This window comes from Schistocerca cancellata, chromosome 9 (assembly GCF_023864275.1).
Source record: "Schistocerca cancellata isolate TAMUIC-IGC-003103 chromosome 9, iqSchCanc2.1, whole genome shotgun sequence".
Classification (NCBI taxonomy): domain Eukaryota; kingdom Metazoa; phylum Arthropoda; class Insecta; order Orthoptera; family Acrididae; genus Schistocerca; species Schistocerca cancellata.
The window spans coordinates 322,468,148-322,479,690 of NC_064634.1; positions in this window are offsets into that span (position 1 = coordinate 322,468,148).

Genomic DNA, 11,543 nt, shown 5'->3' on the forward strand with positions numbered 1-11,543 from the left:
TTTGTATACTACGATTATTTTTGGCAGTCATGTACACCATTGGCTGTCGGTAGGCTCCCAATTTCTCTACTCACAGGTAAGGTATCCGGCAAACACGCTATTTGCGAACACTAGGTACAGTGCATATTTTTTGACTCGGTTGATATTAAACGGGGGTGCAGGACATAGTGAAGCAATTGTCACAGGTGAGAAGACTGGTGCAGAGCAAGCGTGTTTGTAAGAAGTGCCTAGCCTCAATGTGGATTGTTTCCTTTTCTGTGTAGTAGTAGGTAGCATTTGCCTTGCACTGGGAACTGCTTCACCACTCTATCAAAACAGGTTGTTAGAAATGAACGATACCAGTTGTCTCATTAGTTCGAGGGTTAATGAAACATCTATAAAAATTAAAGATTAATTTTTCGTAATTTTAAAAAAGTGTTTAAAGAAAACACTTCAGATTAAAAAGTTTAGTTGCTCGATAATGTGATTAGGGTAGAGATTGGGGGGGGGGGGGATAGTAATAAATAACTGATTACGCTAAGGGTTAATTTAAACAAAAGCTAAAGCAGACAAGAAAAGCGACGACGGAGAGGAGAAATTTGCTTCACATAAAACAAGCGCTAGGCGACATTTTCGCATCAGCGATTTAACCTTGTCTTTGCAAGGATAGTAATATCTTTCTCATACAGAGATTAATTAAGCTGAAATTACTGAAATTTACTTAAAAAGATAGATATTGCACGCGCAAAGAAACTAAGCCAAGTAACGAAACTGTTTGCTTGGACATTACAGCTTCTCCGTCTTATTACCTTCATTTGACCATGAAATGTTTATCTCCTGCAGTGGTGGAAAACTTCCGCATTTGCATTTGCACGTAAAATAATTTACCGTGTTCATGAACACACTACATTGTTCAAAAGATATACTATGAAACGGGATGGATGTAAATAGTAAAATAAAATATTGTGACTGAAAATTGCTAAGAAGATAGCGCTAACCTATAAATTAGTCATGGACATACCATGACGAAGTCTCTCTCAAAAACTGCAGTGCATGTCCTGTGAATTTTGTGTTTCAGTATTTGGGATCTGAAACTGAACAAGCTAAATGCTTGTGCGTTGATTGTGTACCATTTGATACATACCTGTAAATGTTTTCCCTTTACGCTTGGTCTGAAATAACTACATTAAAAAAATCTTCCTTCCTACCATAGCTGTAGGGTACCGGTCGCTATATTCAGTGTGCAACAACTCATAGGAATCGGTTATTATTGGGTTTTACGTCTTAAGCTTAATGCAATTTAATTGAAAAGAATTTTACGCCAGATGAGTATCGCTTTTATTTATAAAACATGTTCTATGGTTATTCTGCAAGCTGGATATATGTTGCCTATTGGCTTCTGTCTCGGGTTCTTCGGCCGACGTTCATCTAATGATTTTTCTGACGTTTCGCCAGCACGAGTGGCTGGCATTGTCAAAGCTTCACCCTCCATTGAGCCACTCGTGCTGGCGAAACGTCAGGAAAATCATTAGATGAACGTCGGCCGAAGAACCCGAGACAGAAGCCAATAGGCAGTTTGTAAACAAGTGGCCACGAAAGCCTTAATAATCTGGATATATGTGTTTGTACATTTTTTGTTGTTTTAGATGAAACATAGCGATTTGGTTCTAAACTTGGAGTGTGAATTACATACTGTCTGGTGTTTAACTTGGTCCCTTTGTTACTTTCCTGGATACCATATTTACTTTTACATTGATTTAAATGTTCTTTGTTTTAAGGTTACTGACTCTTGTTTACATATTCTCCAAACCATCACTTCTTCCTTCCTTGTTAGCAACGGTCGATGTCGAAAGACTTCGTTTCACATACACACTTGACAGGTTTTGCCTTTCTACAGTAGTTATTGTGTTTTATTGGAGTTATTTACACATCACCTCGAATTTGGAAGTCGAACTGGTCATTCTTTCCACACTTTTTTTTTATAATTCGTATGTATGTGTGCGTGTGTGTGTCTGTCAGAGAGAGAGAGAGAGAGAGAGAGAGAGAGAGAGAGAGCGAGAGCGAAAGCGCAAGCGCGAGAGATAGTAATTACAAAGTGGGGGAGGTTAAGGGCGAATGTGTGTGATGTGTATGTTCAAAAATGTTCAAATGTGTGTGAAATATTATGGAACTTAACTGCTAAGGTCATCAGTCCCTAACCTTACACACTACTTAACCTAAATTATCCTAAGGACAAATACACACACCCATGCCAGAGGGAGGACTCGAACCGCCGTCGGGACCAGCCGCATAGTCCGTGTCTGCAGCGCTCAGCTAATACCGCGCGGCTGTGTGATGTGTGTGTGAGTTAGTGTGAATTAGTGAAAATGTCTTGTATATTTGGCAGAGATGTGAAAGGAGATCGAAGGAAGGGAGGGGGGAACACGAGTTGAGGTGTTATATTTTTTTTGAGGGGGTGATGGAAGGTGATTATAGGAGAGTATGTGGTGTCACCGCCAGACACCACACTTGCTAGGTAGTAGCCTTTAAATCGGGCGCGGTCCGTTAGGATACGTCGGACCCGCGTGTCGACACTATCAGTGATTGCAGAACGAGCGCCGCCACACGGCAGGTCTAGAGACACTTCCTAGCACTCGCCCCAGTTGTACAGCCGACTTTGCTAGCGATGGTTCACTGACAAATTACGCTCTCATTTGCCGAGACGATAGTTAGCATAGCCTTCAGCTACGTCATTTGCTACGACCTAGCAAGGCGCCATTACCAGTCACTATTGATGCTGTAAAACATGTACCGTCAAGAGCGATGTTCACCAATTATGGATTAAAGTTAAGTATTCCAGAAGATACGTACTTTATTTGCTAGTCTCAATTACTTGACCTGTTCCAGACCTCACGCCAGCCTGCGTGAGCTGAAACGCGTGCCTTTCGGCTTCCTGTCATAGTGGATTGGCTGCCTTGCCAGTCCACAACAGAGTAACTGGGAGGAAATGGTTGTGGTAAATTGAGCCTGTGGTTATATATATATGTTTAGTGTTACGTTAAGTAATCAATCAGTTTAAAGTACAAATTACAAGAAGATAGAACTATAAGAAACACCACACAATTGGCACATTGTATAAAAGACATACAGGTTACAGATACCCTCCTGTCATTTGATATAGAGAATATGTATTCCAATATGCCAGTAACTGAAACAATAAACGTGTAGAACAAAATCTCAAGACACACCGTACACTTCCACATGAATACATCAAAGAAACAGGATACATCTATTTCCAGTCCAGTAATGAATTCTATTTACAAAGTGAAGGATTACCAATGGGATCCCCAGTGTCTGGAACCATAGCAAACATATCTATGAACCACGTGGAACAAGTTATATTTAACCAAATAGTGTCAGATGTGTACAATATCGTATACTGGATTAGATACATGAATGACATCTTTTGTCTGATTGATGAACCAGGGAATAAAATTGATCAGTTGTATGCATATATTAATTCTGTTCATGATGAGATAATTTTACAATAGAAAAAGCGCAAAATAGGTAGTTGAATTTATTGGACATCATCATGAAGATTCAAAAAAACCAACACACATTTGACGTATTCTGGAAGCTCACAACAACAGACACAGTAATACATGAGACCTCACAACACCTTAGTTCTCAAAACCAGGCAGCACTTAGACACATGCTCCACAGACTAAACACAGTACCATTAGATACAGATAGTTACCAAAAAGAAATGAATACCATAATACACATAGCCACAAACGATGGATATTAACTGTAAGAAAATTTAGTACCAAAACTGAACAATAACATCAAGAAGCAGAAAATTAAAAACACCCAGCTGGCACAGTACAAGGGCAGAATCCCACACAAAGAAACACTAAAAACAAGAACAACACAAAGTAAAAATGAAACAAAAAACAAAAGGTGGTTCACAACGACATAAAACCCCAGATAAACACACAGGTTAGGCAATACTTAAAAAAAAGAGACAAAAGCAGCCCACAAAATTAACAATTCAATTCAAAAATACTTCCACAAAACTATAGGAAAAGGTGATTTATGTATCAGAAATCAGGAATATACCAAATTAATTTGCAACACATGTAATGGAAGATACATATTGATTGGCGACTCCATGTTGTCCTGTGCACTACGACCAGATAACAGGTATACTTGAAAAAAGAGACAGCTTTGGTCGTATATTTTTTACTATCGCAATATCGATTTTCTGTCACTGAGTGACCATCTTCAGTGCTATATTGTATAACTTAAATTAGGATGCACTGTTGTCAATAAGCTTACGGCAATCACATAGCAAGCTTATTGACAACAGTGCATCCTAATTTAAGTTATACAATATAGCACTGAAGATGGTCACTCAGGGACAGAAAATCGATTTTGCGATAGTAAAAAATATACGACCAATGCTGTCTCTTTTTTCAGGGAAGATATATAGCTTAAACCAGAAGGACATCTGACACCAGATACAAAGAAAATGTTAGAGGAAGGAAGTGTAGGACAAATCGTTCAACTTTTGCACAACTCTTAACACCAACATAAAACATAAAAGTACCTTCAGAAACACAGACATGTTAATCGTAAGTATAAACAACAAAAAATCTTCCTCATCTAACAATAAACCTACACATTCAAAAAAATCGTAACTGAAAAGGAATAACTCATAAATGATCAAACTGCAAAACAGATACTCTTTTAATTGATTGACCACTTAATATAAGACTAAATATGAAAAGCGGCATGCACCTCTCTCTCAACAATCTCAGTCAGATTAATATTCATATTTCAGGTCATGACGTCGGTGTTCCCCAGTGCTACATTTAGAATGTGTGGTTTATGACTTTTTACATGAGGAAATTGTGGGCAGAATGTTGATATGAGTGCATGTGTAGCCTGTAGATAACTTGTACCCAAGACGCTATAGTGGAGGCGACGGAGAACAGGGATATAGATAGATTGCCAGTGACATGGCCGTGCGAGTGATCTAGGAAACAGCAGTCTGTGGTTTGTACCTGCAGAGGAACTTCGGGCCGTGGCAGTCTCCTCTTTCCACTTAGGGTTGAAGTGGGAGGGCGCCAGTTCACATAACATTTGACCTGGACCAGGCAACAGTCAATCACAAAAGTGGCCAGTTGGTATAAAGTGGGTGGAGGAAGCCCTTTAAGAGAGACTGCTGTAATCTGAACTTTTGTGCAAGTGGTGGACAGGTCATAAAACTCTTGAGCGTTCTCGTGATAGAAGCTGGGATGATATGGACAGAGCAGCTGGCGCACGTGTTTAATGGAGGCATGATTGTAACTCCCCTGATGCCAGGAAACCGCCAGGTTCTTCCAGAGAGTGGCAGAAACATGTGCACTCCTGGAAATTGAAATAAGAACACCGTGAATTCATTGTTCCAGGAAGGGGAAACTTTATTCACACATTCCTGGGGTCAGATACATCACATGATCACACTGACAGAACCACAGGCACATAGACACAGGCAACAGAGCATGCACAATGTCGGCACTAGTACAGTGTATATCCACCTTTCGCAGGAATGCAGGCTGCTATTCTCCCATGCAGACGATCGTAGAGATGCTGGATGTAGTCCTGTGGAACGGCTTGCCATGCCATTTCCACCTGGCGCCTCAGTTGGACCAGCGTTCGTGCTGGACGTGCAGACCGCGTGAGACGACGCTTCATCCAGTCCCAAACATGCTCAATGGGGGACAGATCCGGAGATCTTGCTGGCCAGGGTAGTTGACTTACACCTTCTAGAGCACGTTGGGTGGCACGGGATACATGCGGACGTGCATTGTCCTGTTGGAACAGCAAGTTCCCTTGCCGGTCTAGGAATGGTAAAACTATGGGTTCGATGGCGGTTTGGATGTACCGTGCACTATTCAGTGTCCCCTCGACGATCACCAGTGGTGTACGGCCAGTGTAGGAGATCGCTCCCCACACCATGATGCCGGGTGTTGGCCCTGTGTGCCTCGGTCGTATGCAGTCCTGATTGTGGCGCTCACCTGCACGGCGCCAAACACGCATACGACCATCATTGGCACCAAGGCAGAAGCGACTCTCATCGCTGAAGACGACACGTCTCCATTCGTCCCTCCATTCACGCCTGTCGCGACACCACTGGAGGCGGGCTGCACGATGTTGGGGTGTGAGCGGAAGACGGCCTAACGGTGTGCGGGACCGTTGCCCAGCTTCATGGAGACGGTTGCGAATGGTCCTCGCCAATACCCCAGGAGCAACAGTGTCCCTAATTTGCTGGGAAGTGGCGGTGCGGTCCCCTACGGCACTGCGTAGGATCCTACGGTCTTGGCGTGCATCCGTGCTTCGCTGCGGTCCGGTCCCAGGTCGACGGGCACGTGCACCTTCCGCCGACCACTGGCGACAACATCGATGTACTGTGGAGACCTCACGCCCCACGTGTTGAGCAATTCGGCGGTACGTCCACCCGGCCTCCCGCATGCCCACTGTACGCCCTCGCTCAAAGTCCGTCAACTGCACATACGGTTCACGTCCACGCTGTCGCGGCATGCTACCAGTGTTAAAGACTGCGATGGAGCTCCGTATGCCACGGCAAACTGGCTGACACTGACGGCGGCGGTGCACAAATGCTGCGCAGCTAGCGCCATTCGACGGCCAACACCGCGGTTCCTGGTGTGTCCGCTGTGCCGTGCGTGTGATCATTGCTTGTACAGCTCTCTCGCAGTGTCCGGAGCAAGTATGGTGGGTCTGACACACCGGTGTCAATGTGTTCTTTTTTCCATTTCCAGGAGTGTATTTCATCGGCACAACTATCTGGAAAGATTAATAGCCTTCCTTCAGAAACTGGAAATGATTGGCGTGGAAAGATTTGATCTCTCTGTAAATGAGAGACTGTTGTCCCATCTAGGTAGACGTTTTTTTACCGAAACATGGCCATGCTTACCATGAGAACGACGCTTCCCTAGTCTAATATCTTCTTTTTTCAGACAAGAGAGATTTGGAGTCGCTGATTGCCTCCTCTTAGAATACGCAAAGGAGAGGCTTGCTCCCTCAGCGTGGGAATCAATTTCTGTGTCTGCATCGGCTACCAGGCAAACAGAAAAGATAAGAGAGGAAATTCAATGAGTGGAGGATAGTTCTATTGGTTTGTATGGTGTGGAGAGGCTTCATTTTTTGCTAGTTCGGCTCCCATACGGAGGCTTAGTGGAAAGTGGTTGTGATTCTTTGCCTTCTTCGTCGTCTCGTCATCACCTGGCGGAGAACTTCAGGTCTTTCTCTAGTGGGTGAGATTTGTGGTCTGCAACTTGTGGTGACTAAGAGCCAGTGGGAGTTTCCATCTCTACCGACAGTGGAACTACATATCATCTCGAACATATCGTGTATTACGAGGGTGAACCTATTCGTCCTGCGGCCGCCTGAGGTTTGTCTCTTCCAGCACACGCTTCGTGCTTGTGAGTCACATGTGTTTTATAATTACTATTAAAAACAGTCTTGATCACGATTTATTTAACAAGGTGACCGGTTTCGACCACTACTGTGGTCATCTTCAGACCATTGCGTAGGAACCTCTTTCTGTTGGAGAATCACAAGTGTGATCACAAGAGCTGTGATTCTCCAACAGAAAGAGGTTCCTACTCAATGGTCTGAAGATGACCACAGTAGTGGTCGAAACCGGTCACCTTGTTAAATAAATCGTGATCAAGACTGTTTTTAATAGTAATTATTTACAAGACATTGATCACTGCTGTTCCCGTAATGCATTCAAAAGTAACACATGTGTTTTGCCAGGCCAGCAGACGGGTGCACCTCACACTGAATTCTGCCGGGATTTCAGGGCTCTGACAGGGAAATTTCCCACGTTTTATTAAACCGAACACCAGTGGACACGTAAAATTATTACAGCTGCCGCAGTGCGCCGCTCCTCGCCCACAGCGCGCTAATTCCTGCTGCCGCGTGAATCGAGGTGAAAGGGTAAAGTATTGATCTGATTTTATCAGGGAGGCGGAAACAACTTTGGTCAAGCCTGCTGCTGCCCACACCGAAACAGCGTGTATTGCGTGGTATCGTTCCCTGTGTCTCTAGTTAAAGCCACGCAATGCCCTTGAACAGTGCAAGGAGATCCTTCACCAGTGCTTTGCTAGACACAATTTCTTCAGCTCTGGTTGATCCGAATATTCTGTGTCTTTTAATCTCCAATGCCTCGCATTCGAAGATAATGTGATGCGGTTTCCTCGCTCACACCACACATCCTACATTTGGGGTCTTCTTCTATTATCCCCATTGTATGTAGGTGTTTTTTGAAATTCCCATGGTCTGTCAATAGTACAACCATGAGTTTTATTTATCTCCTGTTCAAGCCCAGGATTGAGAGACTTCTCTTAGAACGTGGCTCCGGCATTAATACCTTGCAATGTTTTTGCTTTTGTACCTTAGACCAATATTCTACATGCTGTCTCCTTGTCCAGTCTCGTAGTTTTATTTTGATCACCGCCTTGGTGATTGTCAGCAAAGGTTCTGGGCCAATAAATTGTGTCATCGCCCCTATCCTGGCCAACCTATCGGCTTGCTCATTACCACTAATGCCTGAGTGACCAGGGACCCACAATAGGTTTACCCTATTGCTTTCCCCTAGCTCCACAAGGACTTTGTAGCATTCTGCCACAATCGTTGGAAGTATTACTGCACCGGCGTAGGACTGTTAAATGATATTCACAGCTCCCTGTTCTGGCTCTGAGCACTATGGGACTTAACTGCTGAGGTCATCAGTCCCCTAGAACGTAGAACTACTTTAACCTAACTAACCTAAGGACAACACACACATCCATGCCCGAGGCAGGATTTGAACCTGCTACCGTAGCGGTCGCGCGGCTCCAGACTGTAGCGCCTAGAACCGCTCGGCCACTTCGGCCGGCTCCCTGTTCTGCATGAACCATAGTTTGTGATGTATTTTGTCATAGTTGATTGTGTTTGTCTTGCATTGGATTCATGTAAACAAAGTCAGATTGTGTTGTAAAAGGGATTACTTCAGTGGAGAATTTGTATAGCTTGCACCCTAATGAAGGATTTGCCAATCAAGCACCACCCCTTTTCTGTTTTGTGTTTGTCACTTTCCTGTAAGATTTTCAGCTTGTTGTAGTAATAAAACCATTAACAAAAACTTTTCATAATTTTTGTAAACTTAAATACGCCACTGTTCTCATTCATACTCCCTCAAGGGTTCACTATTTTTATTTTATTGTGGTGATACATGGGTACACCAGCAATTCAAGATTCAATCTTGTTAAATTAGTTAATTTGATGATTAATTTGAGTTCTGAAAGTGACTGCAGACCTATGCAACAAAAGTGCCATGGGTAGATTCACTAATTTCATAAATAAAAGTTGAGGGTGCAGCTCACAATTGAAACGTTACTGAGAAGATAAGACTTTTCTTTATGTAAAGATAGTAACATTTAGCACCATTCGGACATGTATTTATGATAAAAGCAAGCGACAGCTTGCAAATATTCATATATAACCACAGGGTCCATTTACCAATGCCATCCCATTTCCTCCCAGTTTCTTTCCTATAATCGCCATCCCCACCCAAAAAGAAAAACAGAACGATCTCAAAATCACCCAACCCCTCCCCATAAAACTCCTCTCCTATTTCTGACAGGCATACAAACATTTTCACTAATTTACTAACAAAAAAATACACACACACCTTCTAATCTCTCTCTCTCTCTCTCTCTCTCTCTCTCTCTCTCTCTCTCTCTATCTACCTACCTATCTACAGCCCCCTTCCTCACACACACACAAATGAAAGTTCCAGTATCCCCGACAAACTGCCAATGACGAGCCACAGCGCCTCCCCGCCCCACCCCCAACCCCCCACCCCACCCTCCCCAGTCCACGGCGCCCGTGTTTGCCTGCAATGTTCTGTGTCGTTGCACATTTTGTCGACAGTGAATGCTGCCCGCAGAAAGCGCTTACTGTGCTGAGTGCGAGAAGTGTAAATAACGCAAATGCAACGCAAGACCTACGGCAAACAGACAAAAAATGCCAAGTGTGTATGAGAAACGAAGTCTTTTGACAACAACTGCTACTACCAAGGAGAGAAGAAGCAGTGGTTTAGAGAATGTGTAAACGAGAGGCAGAAACACCGTAAGTAATCGGCACTCCAGCTTCATGAACAAAACGGTACTTTTAATCTAAAACAACCAAAAATATTGAGATGTATTTTTCCAATCTTCAGAATAACGACGGAAGAAGCTTTATAAATAAAAGCGAAACGCGTTTGTTGTAAAATTCTCTGCATTTCAACAGCAGTAACGTTATGACGGAAAAACCAATAACAGCTGATTTTAACAGCTGCCATGGCAGCGGAAGGTGGCCGTGCAAACAAACATACAACTCATAACAATCATTCTCAGCTTTTTGGTTTTTATATTCAGCTGCTCTAACATCCCATATTGCCGGCATCACTTCGTATAGTTTGATCCGCTCTAATATGAATAATATTACTTCTTGGTTTGGATCCATTTTAGTAGGCAAACACAACAGCAAGCATAAAGGAGCCCATAGAATACACTTCAACCAAGCACGTGAGCTACTGAGATGGTTATTGTCAACATTTCTTATGTAGCGCAGTATGTTTCAAAAGTTGCCCTGTATTATTGCACAATTATCAGCTTAATCCAAACATAATCTATATTACTGCACATCTGGAAGTACTGAATAATAATATCCCCTGCCTAGGGGCGTCTTTAGAGAGGAAAGCGTATAACTATAATACCGAATGGTAGTAATGTAATACAGGGTGAAGAAAAATTCGCGCACTCCGGCTTCCTTGCATACAAGCAATGTAAAAATGTCTGTTAAAAAACTTCGTCCTGCGCAGACTGTCAGTCCGGCAACACTGGAATCACATGTATGGTAACTACCTCTATCAGCAGATAGTCAGTGTGCTGAAGCGCCTGGAACCGCTCGGTCACAGCGGCGGGCAAACAAGTTTGGAATCTTGTAGATGCAGTGGTGCGAAACAATTCATGTCCACGAGATGCAAAAGGCTTCTTTACAATCCGACCAATGAAAACATCTGTTATTCCATTTCTGTATTCGTAGTATGCAACTGCAAATGTTTTGTAGAAGAGTCGCTGTATGACCATTAAGACACCAGATATCGTGCCATGCAGACTACTTTTAGCAAATAAAAACAAAAAAAACGTCGACCCAGAATCGAACTCTCGACCACCTGCATGCTAACCCAAAAGCCTAGCCACTGCACCAACTGCAGTACTACCATCAATATACGCTGACAGAGTTATTTACTATACATGTGATTACTTTGTTGCCAGATTGCTAATCTTTAACGACCATTTGCTGCCCGAAATATGCGCAGGACGAAATTTTGTGACAGATATTTTTGTATTGCTAGTATGTGAAGAGTCACGCTGCGAAGTCTGAGTGCGCGAGTATTTCTTCACCCTGTATATTCTACACAAATACTTGTGTGAAATGGGGCTTATTAACTACACGGGTGTCGAAAATTAAAGCAACAAACGGAA